The sequence below is a fragment of the Prunus avium genome, chromosome 3 (genome assembly GCF_965620075.1).
Source record: "Prunus avium chromosome 3, drPruAviu1.hap1.1, whole genome shotgun sequence".
Classification (NCBI taxonomy): domain Eukaryota; kingdom Viridiplantae; phylum Streptophyta; class Magnoliopsida; order Rosales; family Rosaceae; genus Prunus; species Prunus avium.
In genome coordinates this window covers 10503527-10515898 of record NC_142286.1, presented here as the reverse complement: position 1 = coordinate 10515898, position 12372 = coordinate 10503527, and the positions used below count along the sequence as shown (strand labels likewise).

General features: G+C 47.8%; 2 pseudogenes; one reads left to right on the top strand and one right to left on the bottom strand.

Annotated features, from left to right (window-relative positions):
• LOC110757929 (pentatricopeptide repeat-containing protein At1g09220, mitochondrial-like) overlaps nt 1–12372 on the bottom strand; it is a 37744-nt pseudogene that overhangs the window by 16493 nt on the left and 8879 nt on the right.
• Nucleotides 5948–6655, top strand: LOC148295593 (uncharacterized; annotated as a pseudogene).

Sequence of the window (12372 nt, the reverse complement as noted above, 5' to 3'; positions counted from 1 at the left end):
TGGTACGGTATGGGATTATCGTTTGTCAAAATTGGTACCGTACCATACCATACCGTGTCGGTATCGGTACGGTATCGGTACCATTTCGGTACAAAAATGACACAACTTAAAAATGAACCAATTCAATATTCAACATATTCATTTACCAAAATAAGTGATGCCTAAGTTACAAATTCAAAGATTCAACATATTCAATTATCAATATCCAAATCCTAATCAACATATTCAATATCCATCAACATATTCAATATCCAAATAAACCAAATCCTAATCAACATATTCAATATCCATTGAATATAACATATTCAATATCCATCAACATATTCAATATCCAAATCAACCAAATCCTAATCAACATATGCAATATCCATCAACATATTCAATAGAAAATTATATATATGAATAGTATTCGGTACGGTACGGTATTGATCGGTACCAAATACTTGATACCGCTACCATACCATACTCTATTGGTACGGTACGGTACGGTACCGAATATTGATCGGTACCGAATGAAACGGTATGAAATCGGTATGGTACGGTTCGGTTAGGGTACGGTTTCGGTATTTCGGTTTTAGATGCCCACCCCTAACCGTAAGCATGAAGTGATTGGCAAATCTTAAGAGCCCTAAGAACCTAAACAGCTGGAAATACGGCCAGAAGTGTAACCTTAGTAGGCTCAACGCAATCTTCAACAACCATTCTTCGAAACAAAGCAACAGCTTCACGGGGCTGATTCTTTCGGGAGTAGGCATCAATAATAGCAGTACAGGTGTTTGAGTGTGGTTGAAAATTCACATCAATTAATTACAACCCATAAGAATGCTTTCAACAATATAATATTGTCATTGGTTTTGAGCCACAACATAATCAAATATTTGATCCATGCGGCACTCAGCATGCAAAAGGCACAAGTTAGTAGGCTCTGACCACTGTGGTTTTACACAACATTTGGAAACACACAGACTAATTTGCTTGCACTTGATTGAATTTGCTCTATGAATAGAATGAGTACTTTGAATTTACTTTTCTGGAAGGGACAATGTTTGCATGGCATGGCAGAATTCATTCATATATATATATATATGCAGACCATTGCTATATATGTGAGAGAAAAAAAATGCCTTAAGATCTGAAAATGATTCAAAGGCCATCAATTGGCCTGTTCAGTCTAAATTTTCATATGATAAAGAATTTGGCATGTTAAAGTGGGTTACTTGTTGATGGATTAATTGGCTGTTGATGCTCTTTTTGGGAGGTCAACTTAGATAGAAAAGACTTAGGTCTTCAGCAGGGAAGAAGGTGAGGACCTTCGGTAATTGGGAGACCTGCAGAAGACAAAGAGGAAGAAGCAGTCGTTAAGCTTCGGACACCGGTGTGGTGCCGGCCGAAGGCTCTCCGATGCCTAAGTCAGCTAAAAGTGGTAACTTTGGCAGAGTAACGGTAAAAGTGAGAAATTAGTTACCCTTTTACCTTGGGTACTGTTCCCTATTTATAGGGAGGTGAAAATGGGAGGTTTGCACAAAGTTTCGATGTGGGACTTTGTGCAAGTTGTTGTGGTGTCGACACGTGTCTTGGAGATTAGGTTCGGCATTTAGGAACTTCGGCAGGTGTCTGCCACTTTGGAAGAGTGTCTTCCTTCGGCAGGGAAGAAGGCGTGTCTGCCTTGGTGTTAGTCGTTTTGATGCTAGATATGCTCGGTTGATTATGGTGTAAACAGTAGTCCCTCAAGTTCGCGGTCAAGAAGTAACTTCTGGGTTGGAAACTTGTAAGATTTTGCATAATTGTGACAGAGCATTCTCAACTTAGTAGGAGCCGTAGGGTATTCCCTAGTCCCCCACTTTGGCAATCTAGAAGTTGCGTCAAGCTTCAAGAGTATGGCCTAGGTGCTAGGCTGAGCAAGGGTCGTATAGTGGCTGAGGCTGTAGTACAGGCCTTGCCATGTGGCATGGAGCTGGGATAATTTATGAAGGTTGGGTGTGGGCTAACCCTTTCGGCATGTGCTTTGGGGCTGGGCCTTTAAAGCTCTGGCAAGATCCTAGCCTGAGCCTTGAAGGCTTGTGGAGAGTTCCTGGGAGCTGGGCCTGGAAGCTTCAGTAGGTCCTTGATCTTGCTGTTTGGCAAGGTCAAAATTTATTATTATTTTTTTTTTAGACCCCTAGAATTCTTGGCCCCTTATACCTTCTGCATGGTGCTTGCCGTTTGGCAGGTTCCCCTTTTTTTTTTTGAGCTGGCCTCGTGGGTTGGGCTTTCGGCAAGGGGCCCCTCGTAGGAATTGGTTTTGGGCTTCTGCAAGTCAGAAAAGGGGTTGGGCTTCGGTACTTGTAGGGGCTAGGGTTTGAAGGGGGGCCAGTCCTTCTTTATATTCGGAGTGCCGCTCAGCAGGGGTTATGCAGAAGTAAAATCTGTGAGGTTAAGTGTACCTTCGGCAGGTTTCGAGTTTGGGGAGTGATTTTGTTGTGCGAGAGTTCGTGGAGGGTCTAGGTCCCTTAAAGGTTCGACCAAGAAGGATTTGTTGGGAGGTTTTCCGGGGAGGAGGCTCACGGTTCAGCACGGTGCTTACCGTTCAGCACCCTCACAGCTTCGGCACGTCTTCGTTCCGGTGTCGAGGGGCACCTGGGGGTGTTGCGAGTTTGGCATCGAATCCGGGGCTGGGTCTCCTGGACCTTTGGGAAGAAACTTTTTGGAGCCTTCGTTTTGGGGCTAAGAGCTGGGCCCTTCTTGTTCTTCAGGGAGCCTATACCAATCGGTGGTTTGGCCTGGATCTGAGTTCTTGGATAAGTTTGCGCCATGGGTGTCGAGTCCCCCTGATGCTTCAGTTCGAGTGGGTCTGGAACTAGAACTTCGGCAAGGCTGAAGTGGGTAATTTCTTGAGCCCTTTGTCCTCTGCCCAATGCTTGTTGTTCGGCAAGGGTGGATTGAGACAAATTTGTGGGTTTGTGAGTCCGTGAGTCTGGAGATATCGGTGTAGGTGGGAAGTGAGAGCCGTTGGCTTCTGCACAACTAAGCGGCACAACCAAGCTGGGTCATTGGAAAATTTGTGAGGCTTACGTGGCTTGTGGGGCTGAACTGTTCTGAGCTGGGCTTGACGTGTAGAAAGACTTAGACAAGGGAGCGGCTTGAAGCTGGGCTAGTGAAATTCGGCAGGTGGCCTAGGCAAGGTGAGAATGTTTTGTGACCCCTCTATTGTTTCTACATGGGCCTTGCCGTTTGGCAAGGTCCTTTCAAATTTTCTTCTCCATAAAAATGTTTTGAAGAAAGGGGAAAAGTAATTAGGGGGCTGGGCATCTAGGCCTTCGGTAGGAGGCTGAGATAAATTTCAGGATGCTGGAGTGGGCCAGACCTAAGCAAAGAGGTTTAGGCAAGTTTTGTTGGGCTAGGATCAAAACCGGGGTTTAGGCAAGTGTTTCCCTAGGCACCTTGGTGCATCAGCTCAAGTGGGCTAGAAATATTTTTGGACTTCTCCATCTCTTTTACACGGGCCGTGCCGTTTGGCAAGTGGGCTGGGGCCGAGCACGTGTCGGAGCCAAGGGTAGATTGTGTAAGTGGAGCAACATATTGAGTCCATACTGTCAAGTGGTAGGAATGCCTCCGTGAGCCGTCATTGGTTCTACACGCACCATGCCGTTCGACAAGGTTTCTTAGTGTTTGGAAGGGAATTTGAATTTGTTTTTGTGTGGTCGTTTAGACCTTTGGCAGGTGGGAAGTCGGTGTTGAGGAACTTGGAACGTCGGCAAGAAGGGCTTGGTGAGCACAGGGTGTTCGTGGGCTAAGAGCTGGGGTAGGTATTTTTGAGAGCTTCCTTTCCCTTCTGCACGGGCCTTGCCGTTCGGCAAGGCCATTCCGAATTGCTTGACCCTTATAAAGAGTCTGTTGTGAGCCATTGTTTGCTTCTCCACAGGGCCCACCGTTCGGCAGGGCCCTTTTGGAATTAAACTATTGAATACATGGTGAGATGTTCTATAACTTTTGGCAGGTTTTGGCGTGACCAGGTTCAGCCTTGTGCGCATGGGCTGGGCCGTCAGATATTTGGCCAGGGTTGTGACGTTGGATCCAGAAGCCTTGGGCTGGGCTTTTCCTTGTGGGAAGTGGAGCTGGGTCTATGAGATCACGCTCCGACCTTGGTGAGGTGGTCGTGAGCCCTCCATTTGTTTCTGCACGGGCCTTGCCGTTCGGCAAGGCCTATTTGAATTTCACTTTGTTTTTCCATATATATATTTTTTTCGATTTGAAATTTGAAATTCAAATTGTGGTGCAGGTACAAAGAATTTGAGAGGGAAGTTGAAAGGGTGCTAGGGTTTTCTTGTGAACCAAGGCGTGGGTACCCTTAAGGCTTTATAAATAGGAACTTGGGGTGGCGAAGGAGAACATACTTGAGCCTCTGAGAAAAATTTCTATAAAGTGAGGAGGAGAAAAGGAGATTTTTGGCGAGATACTTGGTGGTGGAGTGGTGGTCAGAAAGATTTCCGGCGAGCTCTCCGTGGTGGGGCAAACAAGGTCAGACCTCCTTTCCCTTGAATTTTCGAATTGAAATGTCTTTTTTGGCATGAACATGTTGAAGATTAGGGAGAACACCTTAAATATGAGCATGAACTTGATGAACACCTTGAATATTTGATATGAACTTGTTGAATGTATGTTTCGATCCTTCTTGCATGTGCATTAGTTCCTTTTCCTTGTTTCTGCATGTTGTAGATGTCTGAGAGCTCTGGTAGAGAAAGTCATGGCCCCCCTGCCTTTGGTGGGAATGATACCGAAAGTGATAATGCCCAGTCAAAGCCAAGCCTTTATGTGTGTTATGAGGATGAGAGTTCCCAGACAGAGGGTGTTGTAGAAGGCTTTATAGAGAGTAGGATGGTAGTAAATGAGGGTGAGAGGGGTGAGCCATCCATAGACTCTGGGTCAGCTGCATATAGGGAGATGCACTAGCCTTGCCTCATACACCAGAGGTGGGCTCGAGTAATCAGGCATCACCATCGGGGTCCGTTGGTGTAGTCGTGGCTTCGGCTTTAGAGGGAGTGGACATACGGGTTGGTGTCCCTTTGGCGAGGCGGAATTCTCTTACAGAAATAAAATTGGCTGAGCTTCGGACAGAGTATTGTGTTCCACCCTATGTAGGCTTGAGGTTACCTACGGCAGCGGATGTGGTTAGATATCCCCCGGAGGGCTCCGTGTTGATTTTTACGGATATGTACTAGCATGGCTTCAGACTACCGTTTCATCCTTGGGTGCAGATGATGTTGGCCAAGCTGGGGTATGCGCCAGGGCAATATAATCCCAACTTTTGGATTCTTCTTCATGGGGTTTACATTGCTTGGTGGTTGGTTGGGTTGGGGGAGCCAACATTCGAGCAATTCATGTATTTGTACTCAATTTCAAAACAATAGGGAAGTTTTGGCTGGGTGCAAGCCAATTGTCGAAAGGCAAAAGAGAGGGGTTATTTTAGCAGTCACATGCCTACTACTCAGAAGTCTTGGAGGAACAGGTGGTGCTTGACTTATGGTGACTGGGAGTGTCCACCAGGGAAGACCGTTGCCAAACACATTCCTACCCACTTCCAGTCTATAGGTCCTTGGCCCCATCCTTTAAGACTAAGTGTTGTTTTGTTGTGTTTTACTCTTGGTTCTCCATTTTTGTTTGTGCAAATGTAAATAGCTAAGTAGTATGTAACCTTTGCTACAGGTTCGGTGAAGTGGGGGTCAATCTCCAAGGAGCAAGAAGACGAAGTTGAGAGGGTGAGGTCACTGTTGTCAGAGACCGAGCGTGAGTGCCGAAACTTAGTCACCCAGAAGAATCTGTGTGAGTCCGGACTTCTGCAAGGAAGTAAATACTTAGGTCACCTTTATTGTTTGTCTTCTGATTCTTTTTGTAGTTGTGACTAACTTGACTTTTGATTGTGCAGTGGCAGGTATTATAAAAGGAAGCACGAAAGTGGTTGTGGATATTGATGAGAAGCGCTCGAGCCAAGAAGGCGGAGAAGGGGGGCGTCCCGCAGGCGGCTAAGAAGCGCTCGAGAGATGACGGTGCGAGTTGCCAACGTGCTGGGAAAGCATTGGAGGAAGCTCGGCAGAGTGTGATGGGTACGGGGCTGAGGCTTCCTCTTTTTGATCTGCAGGCACCGCCGAAGCTACCCTTCGGTATTGAGGATGTGTTTGCTGAGGGGGTGGAGAAGGTGGACTTCTCCAAGTTGCGTCGGCAGAAGAAGGAGGTGGACTTGGCCATGCATCGATAGGAAGTTCCCTTGGTGAACGTCTTCCTGGAAGGGGTGAAGAGTGACCTCGATGAGGTGACCAAGGGTAAGATGGCGGAGGTGCAGGAGCCCATCAGAGAGATGAACACCCTGCTGTTGCAAAAGGCGGCGCTGGCCAAGGAGGTGGATGAGCTGAAACAGTCGAAGGCCGAGGAGGTAGCTGCTGCCTGAGTCGAAGCGGTCGAGTCATTTCGAGCTTCAGAGGAGCTGAGGAGTTACATCATGGACCGTTTGGTAGATGAGCAACTTCGTTGGGAGGAGAGGCTGGCGAGGTTCAACCCTTCAGTTGAGATCAACTTTGATACGAGTGGCGAGCCTCCTTCTCCTAGCCCGACTATTGATGCCACTGCTGCCGAGCCAGAGTCAGAGCCGGCCACCGCGGATGCTGCGTCTACCTATTCTTGAAGGCGTTGCCTTTCCTATGTACCTTAGTTATTTTTTGGAACTTTTGATGTTTGTTTCTGCTTTGTATGAACATTTTGCCTTGCTTTGGGCAAGTTTATGTTGATTTGCTATGATATTAGACTTGTTGTCATTTGATATCAGTTGTGCTAGCAAAATGATAATCATGTGATTGATAAGAATTAGCCAGAGTCGGGCATTTCATTAGATAAGTGCCGAAAGGCAAAAAGTACAAAAGATGGTCGAGTCAAGGCTCAAGACCAAAGTCTAAGAACACATACTGTCCTAGGGTCTAGGTGTGTTTACTTATAGTAGTACTTGAGGTGATCAGCGTTCCAAGGATGAGGCAAAGTCTTGCCCTTGGGATCACGAAGCTGATAAGTGCCGGGGCGGCAGTCTCCGGTAATATCATAGGGGCCTCCCCATGTTGGGCCCAAGGTACCTTCAGTAGAGTTTTTGGTGGCCAAGGAAACCTTGCGCATGACCCAGTCCCCAGTCTTGAAAGCACGGGGTTTGACTCGGGAGTCATAGTACTTGGCGATACGCTATTTGTACGCGACGTTGTGCATGTTGGATTGGTCACGAAGCTCGTCAATGAAGTCGAGGTTCAGCGCTAGCTGCTCGTCATTGGCTTCGGCATCATAAGTGGAGGTTCGATATGTGGGCTGGCCTATCTCCACTAGGGCCACGGCTTCGGTACCAAAGGAAAGAGAGAATGGTGTTTCTCCTGTGGAGGTACGGAAGGTGGTGCGGTAGGACCAGAGCACCTATGAGAGTAGCTCTGGCCAGCAACCCTTGGCTTTGTCAAGCTTGGTCTTCAGGGTCTTCTTGATGATCTTGTTCACAGCTTCGACCTGGCCATTGGACTGAGGATGGGCTGGGGAGGCGAAGCAAAGACGTATCTTAAGGTTGGAACAAAATTGCTTGAACTTTGCATTGTCAAATTGCCGGCCATTGTCTGTGACGATGGTATGGGGGATGCTGAAGTGACATACGATATTCTGCCAAACGAATGTTTGGATGCGAGCTTAACCTGGCCCTTTCCCTCAGGCATAGGTCCGATGAGGTCAAGTCCCCATTGGGCAAATGGCAAAGGGCTGACCCTGGCTGTCAATGGTTCAGCTAGAAGTTGTGGGATGTTGGCAAATCACTGACACTTATCGCACTTCTGGGTGAAGGCCTGGGCATCGGTGCGAAGTGAGGGCCAGAAGTATCCGTGCCTAATGGTTTTATGTGCTAGCGAGCGAGCGCCTGAATGATTGCCACAGATGCCGTCATGGATCTCCCGAAGAACATAATTACCTTCTTCTGGAGTAAGACACCGAAGGTAGGGAAGGCTGAAGCTACGCCTATATAGAGAGCCATTAATGATCAGGTATAGAGCGGAGTGATAACGAACACACCATGCTTCAGCAGGATCAGTAGATAGTGTTTGTTTTTGCAAGAATTGAAGGATAGGGTCCATCCGAGTAGGGCTGTGATTAATGGTACAGATGAGTGGGGTTTGTGTGCTAGGGCGATCCAGGAATTCGATGTGGATGTTTCGGCCGCTGCCCTGGTCCAAGGCCGAGGCTAGCCTGGCCAAAGCATCGGCATGGCTGTTCTCTGAACGTGGTACCTGGCTGATGAGATAAGCATCAAAAGTAGTCAACATGTGGCGGCTATGTTGAAGGTATGCTGTCATAGATATGTCTTTGGCAGTGAAGTCTTGGTTGACTTGATGAACAACGAGCTTGGAGTCACTCAATATCTGGATTTGTTTAGCGCCTATCTCCTTGGCTAGCCGAAGGCCAGCTAGGAGTGCTTTATACTCAGCCGCATTGTTTGAGGCATGGAATTGAAAGCAGAGGGCGTACTCAAGGACAACCTTATCTGGGGAGATAAGAACAAGGCCAGCCCCACATCCCTGGGCATTGCAAGAGCCATCCACGTACAATGTCCACAAGGGCTGGGTAAGGTCGAGGGTGCCATTGCTGGCGATGTGGACTAGGTTCGAGGGACGAGTGGGCTTAACAGGTATGACCTGGGGGGTGGCCAAAGCTTGGGGTTCTGTGAACTCAGAGATGAAGTCTGTGACCGCCTGACCCTTGGTAGCTGGGCGAGGCTTGTAGTGGATATCAAATTCACCAAGTTCGATGGCCCACTTGACCAGCCTACCAGAAGTCTCTGTCTTCTGCAATACTTGTCTGAGCGGTTGGTTGGTTAGGACATGAATGGTATGTGCCTGGAAATAAGGTCTCAGGCGTCTGGCGGATACTACTAAAGCAAAAGCCAGCTTCTTGATGTCTGGGTACCGAACCTCAGCATCCTGTAATGCCTTGCTAACATAATGCACCGGATGCTCAGCACCTTCCTGTGGTATGATGAGCACTGAGCTAACCGATGTAGCTGAGATGGATAGGTAAATCGTGAGGATGTCTCCAGGCTCAGGGGTCGACAACAAAAGGGGCCGGCTCATGTATTCCTTGAGCTCGCTGAAAGCTTTGTCACACTCTAGGGTCCAGGTGATGTTACGCTTAGTGCCCTTGAGAGCTTTGAAGAAGGGGGCGCAGCGATCAGTAGCCTTGGAGATAAACTTGGTGAGGGTTGCGACGCGCCCGGTTAGGCTCTGGATGTCCTTGACCGTCTTTGGTATCATCATGTCTAAAATGGCCTGAATCTTTTCAGGGTTAGCTTCAATACCCCGCTGGCGAACATGGCAGGATGGCGAACATGGCAGATAGGTTAGGGATGTGCTAGTCAGTAGTGCGGCTTTTGACTAGCATGTCATCGACATAAACCTCCATGGTGTTGCCAATCAGTGGGGAAAAGAGGCTGTTCACAAGGCGCTGATAAGTGGCTCCAGCATTTTTGAGGCCGAAGGGCATTACCTTATAACAACAGAGGCCACGATCTGTAATGGAGGAGGTGTGAGCCTGGTCATCAGGGTGCATGAAGATCTGGTTGTACCCAGAGTAGGCGTCCATGAAGCTAAGAAGGGCATGGCCTGCTGTGGCGTCCACGAGTTGGTCGATTCTAGGTAGAGGGAAGCTATCCTTCGGACAAGCTCGATTGAGGTTAGTGTAGTCTACACACATGCGCTAGCCTTTCTGTGGCTTCCTAACCATGACCACGTTGGCGAGCCACGTGGGATAGTCTACCTCTTTGATAAAGCCGATGTTGCTCAACTTGTCCACCTCCGTCTTCATGGCCTCGTATCTCTCCGGGTCGTAGGCCCGGCGCTTTTGTTGAACGGGTCGGACGGCAGGATTAATGCTTAGCCGATGAGAAATGACGTCAGGCGATATGCCAGGCATGTCGTTGTAAGACCAGGCGAAGACCTCAGAGTTGAGGCGGAGGAAGGCAACAAGGTCAGAGCGAAGCTCTTGTGAGACGGAGGTGCCGATGCGGACTTGCCGATCTGGGATGTTGTCATGGAGAGTAACTAGCTCAAGGTCTTCCATCGGTTCGGCCAGCTGGGTGACAAATTCCTCCCTTGGGTTTTTAGGTCGTTCAGTGCCAGCTCAAGGAGGGGCTGGGGCCTTGGTTACTGCTAGGGCCTCCCCCTATGTTGGCGATTGGTGGACTTCACTGCTGAGGCGTAGAAGGTTCGAGCGCCAAGTTGGTCTCCACGCACCGTGCCCGTGCCATGGGGTGTAGGGAACTTCAGCAGCAGCATATGTGTGGAAATGAAAACCTTCATGTGGGCCAAGGCAGGGCGCCCAAGGATGACGTTGTAAGCTGTAGGGCAATCGACGATGAGGAAGGGAGTGGTGATCGTTGCCCAATGGGGTGCTGAACCAATAGATATAGGGAGATGGATGCCTCCAATGGGCTGGACCACATCACCAGAGAAGCTCACAAGGGGTGTGATGCTTTGGTCGAGCAAGTGAGCAGGGACCTGGAGCTCGTTGAAAGCATTAGCAAACATCACACTGACCGAGCTACCAGTGTCCACCAAGATACGCCCAACGTCAAAGTTAGAAATGTCTGCGCGGATAATAAGTGGGTCATCATGAGGGAGAATAACACCATGTTCCTCTTCCTCGCAGAAGGTGATAGGGGCCCAGCCTGATTTCTAGGCACAAACAACAGGCCAATGCAATGGCCCAATTGGCCTCTAGAATTAAGATCTCTGAAGGGCTTTCTGAGGAGTTATTCAAAGTTGAAAAACGATCGTTGCCCTCAATTTTTGAAAGAGGAATACCAATGGAGGCGACGACATTGACTGTAACTCCAGACGACTGGAGACATGACATCGTGGAGTATCTGAAATGTCCAAATGGTCTGCATTGCCGTCAGGTTCGGCAAAGGGCCATAAGCTATGTGCTGAGGGATGAAGATCTTTTTCGTATTGGCTCTAACGACTTACTCATGAAATGTCTGGGAAAGATTGATCAGATGGTGGTTATGACTGAGGTTCATGAAGGAATATGCGGAGCTCATCAAGCAGGCATCAAGATGAGATGGTTGCTAAGGAGGCATGGGTATTATTGGCCGACCATCCTGAAGGATTGCATTGATTACGCCAAAGGATGCCAAGTTTGTCAAAGGCATGGCCCAGTTCAGCATGTTCCGGCCAGGCCCATGAATCCTATTGTGAAGGCTTGGCCTTTCAAGGGTTGGGCGATGGATGTGATTGGCCAGATCCACCCAAAATCATCCAAGGGTCACAAGTTCATTTTAGTGGCTACCGACTTCTTTACAAAATGGGTAGAGGCCGTACCACTCAAGCAAGTTACCCAAGCTGAGGTGATAGAGTTTATTGAGAAATCTATCATCCATCGATTCGGATTACCAGAGTTTATCATGACTGACTGAGAAACGGCTTTCGTGGGAGAGGCTATCAAAGTAGCCGCAAAAAATTGGGGAGTTAGGATGGTTCAGTCCACCCCATACAATCCTCAATCAAATGGTCAAGTTGAGGCCAGCAACAAAGTAATAAAAGGAATTTTGGAAAAAATGATTGAGAAAAATCCTAAAGAATGGCTTTCTCTCCTCTCCAATACCCTTTGGGCGTACAGGACCTCTAAAAGGTTTGGCACGAGGACGAAGCCATTTGCACTCACATACGGTCATGACGCCGTCTTACCTCTCGAGATTTCGGTAAAATCTTTAAGGGTGGCTCACCACGCTGAATGGAGTAAGGATGAGTATAATCAGGCGATGGCTCAAGAGCTAGATGATCTCGACGAAGTCCGACTTGAGGCTTTGGATAAATTAAAGGCCCAAAAAGAAAAGGTGGCCAGGGCGTATGATAAGAAGACTAAGGCCAAGAGTTTCAGAGTTGGAGATTTAATATGGAAAACTATTCTCCCATTAGGAACGAAAGATCGTAGTTTTGGTAAATGGTCTCCAACCTGGGAAGGACCTTTCCTCATCAACCAAGTTTTAGGAAAAGGAGCATATAGGTTGAGTTATGAGAATGGTCGTCTCCATGATTCACCCATCAATGGCCGTTTTTTGAAAAAATATTACCCTACTTCTTGGGAGATGATGGGGACATGATCCATCATGGTCATGTTAAGGACGAGAAAATGTGTATGACAAATGAAAAGATTTTCCAAGAAACATCATATACATTCATTACAAAATAGAGTCATCACACGATAGGCCGAACAACGGTCAAAGAGTTCATCAAATTACATAAACCAGCGAAATAAGGCATGACAATAAATACAAGTCTATCTAAGCATAAAACGGTCCAGCTAGTGGCCTAACGTAAATCTAAACATTAGGGA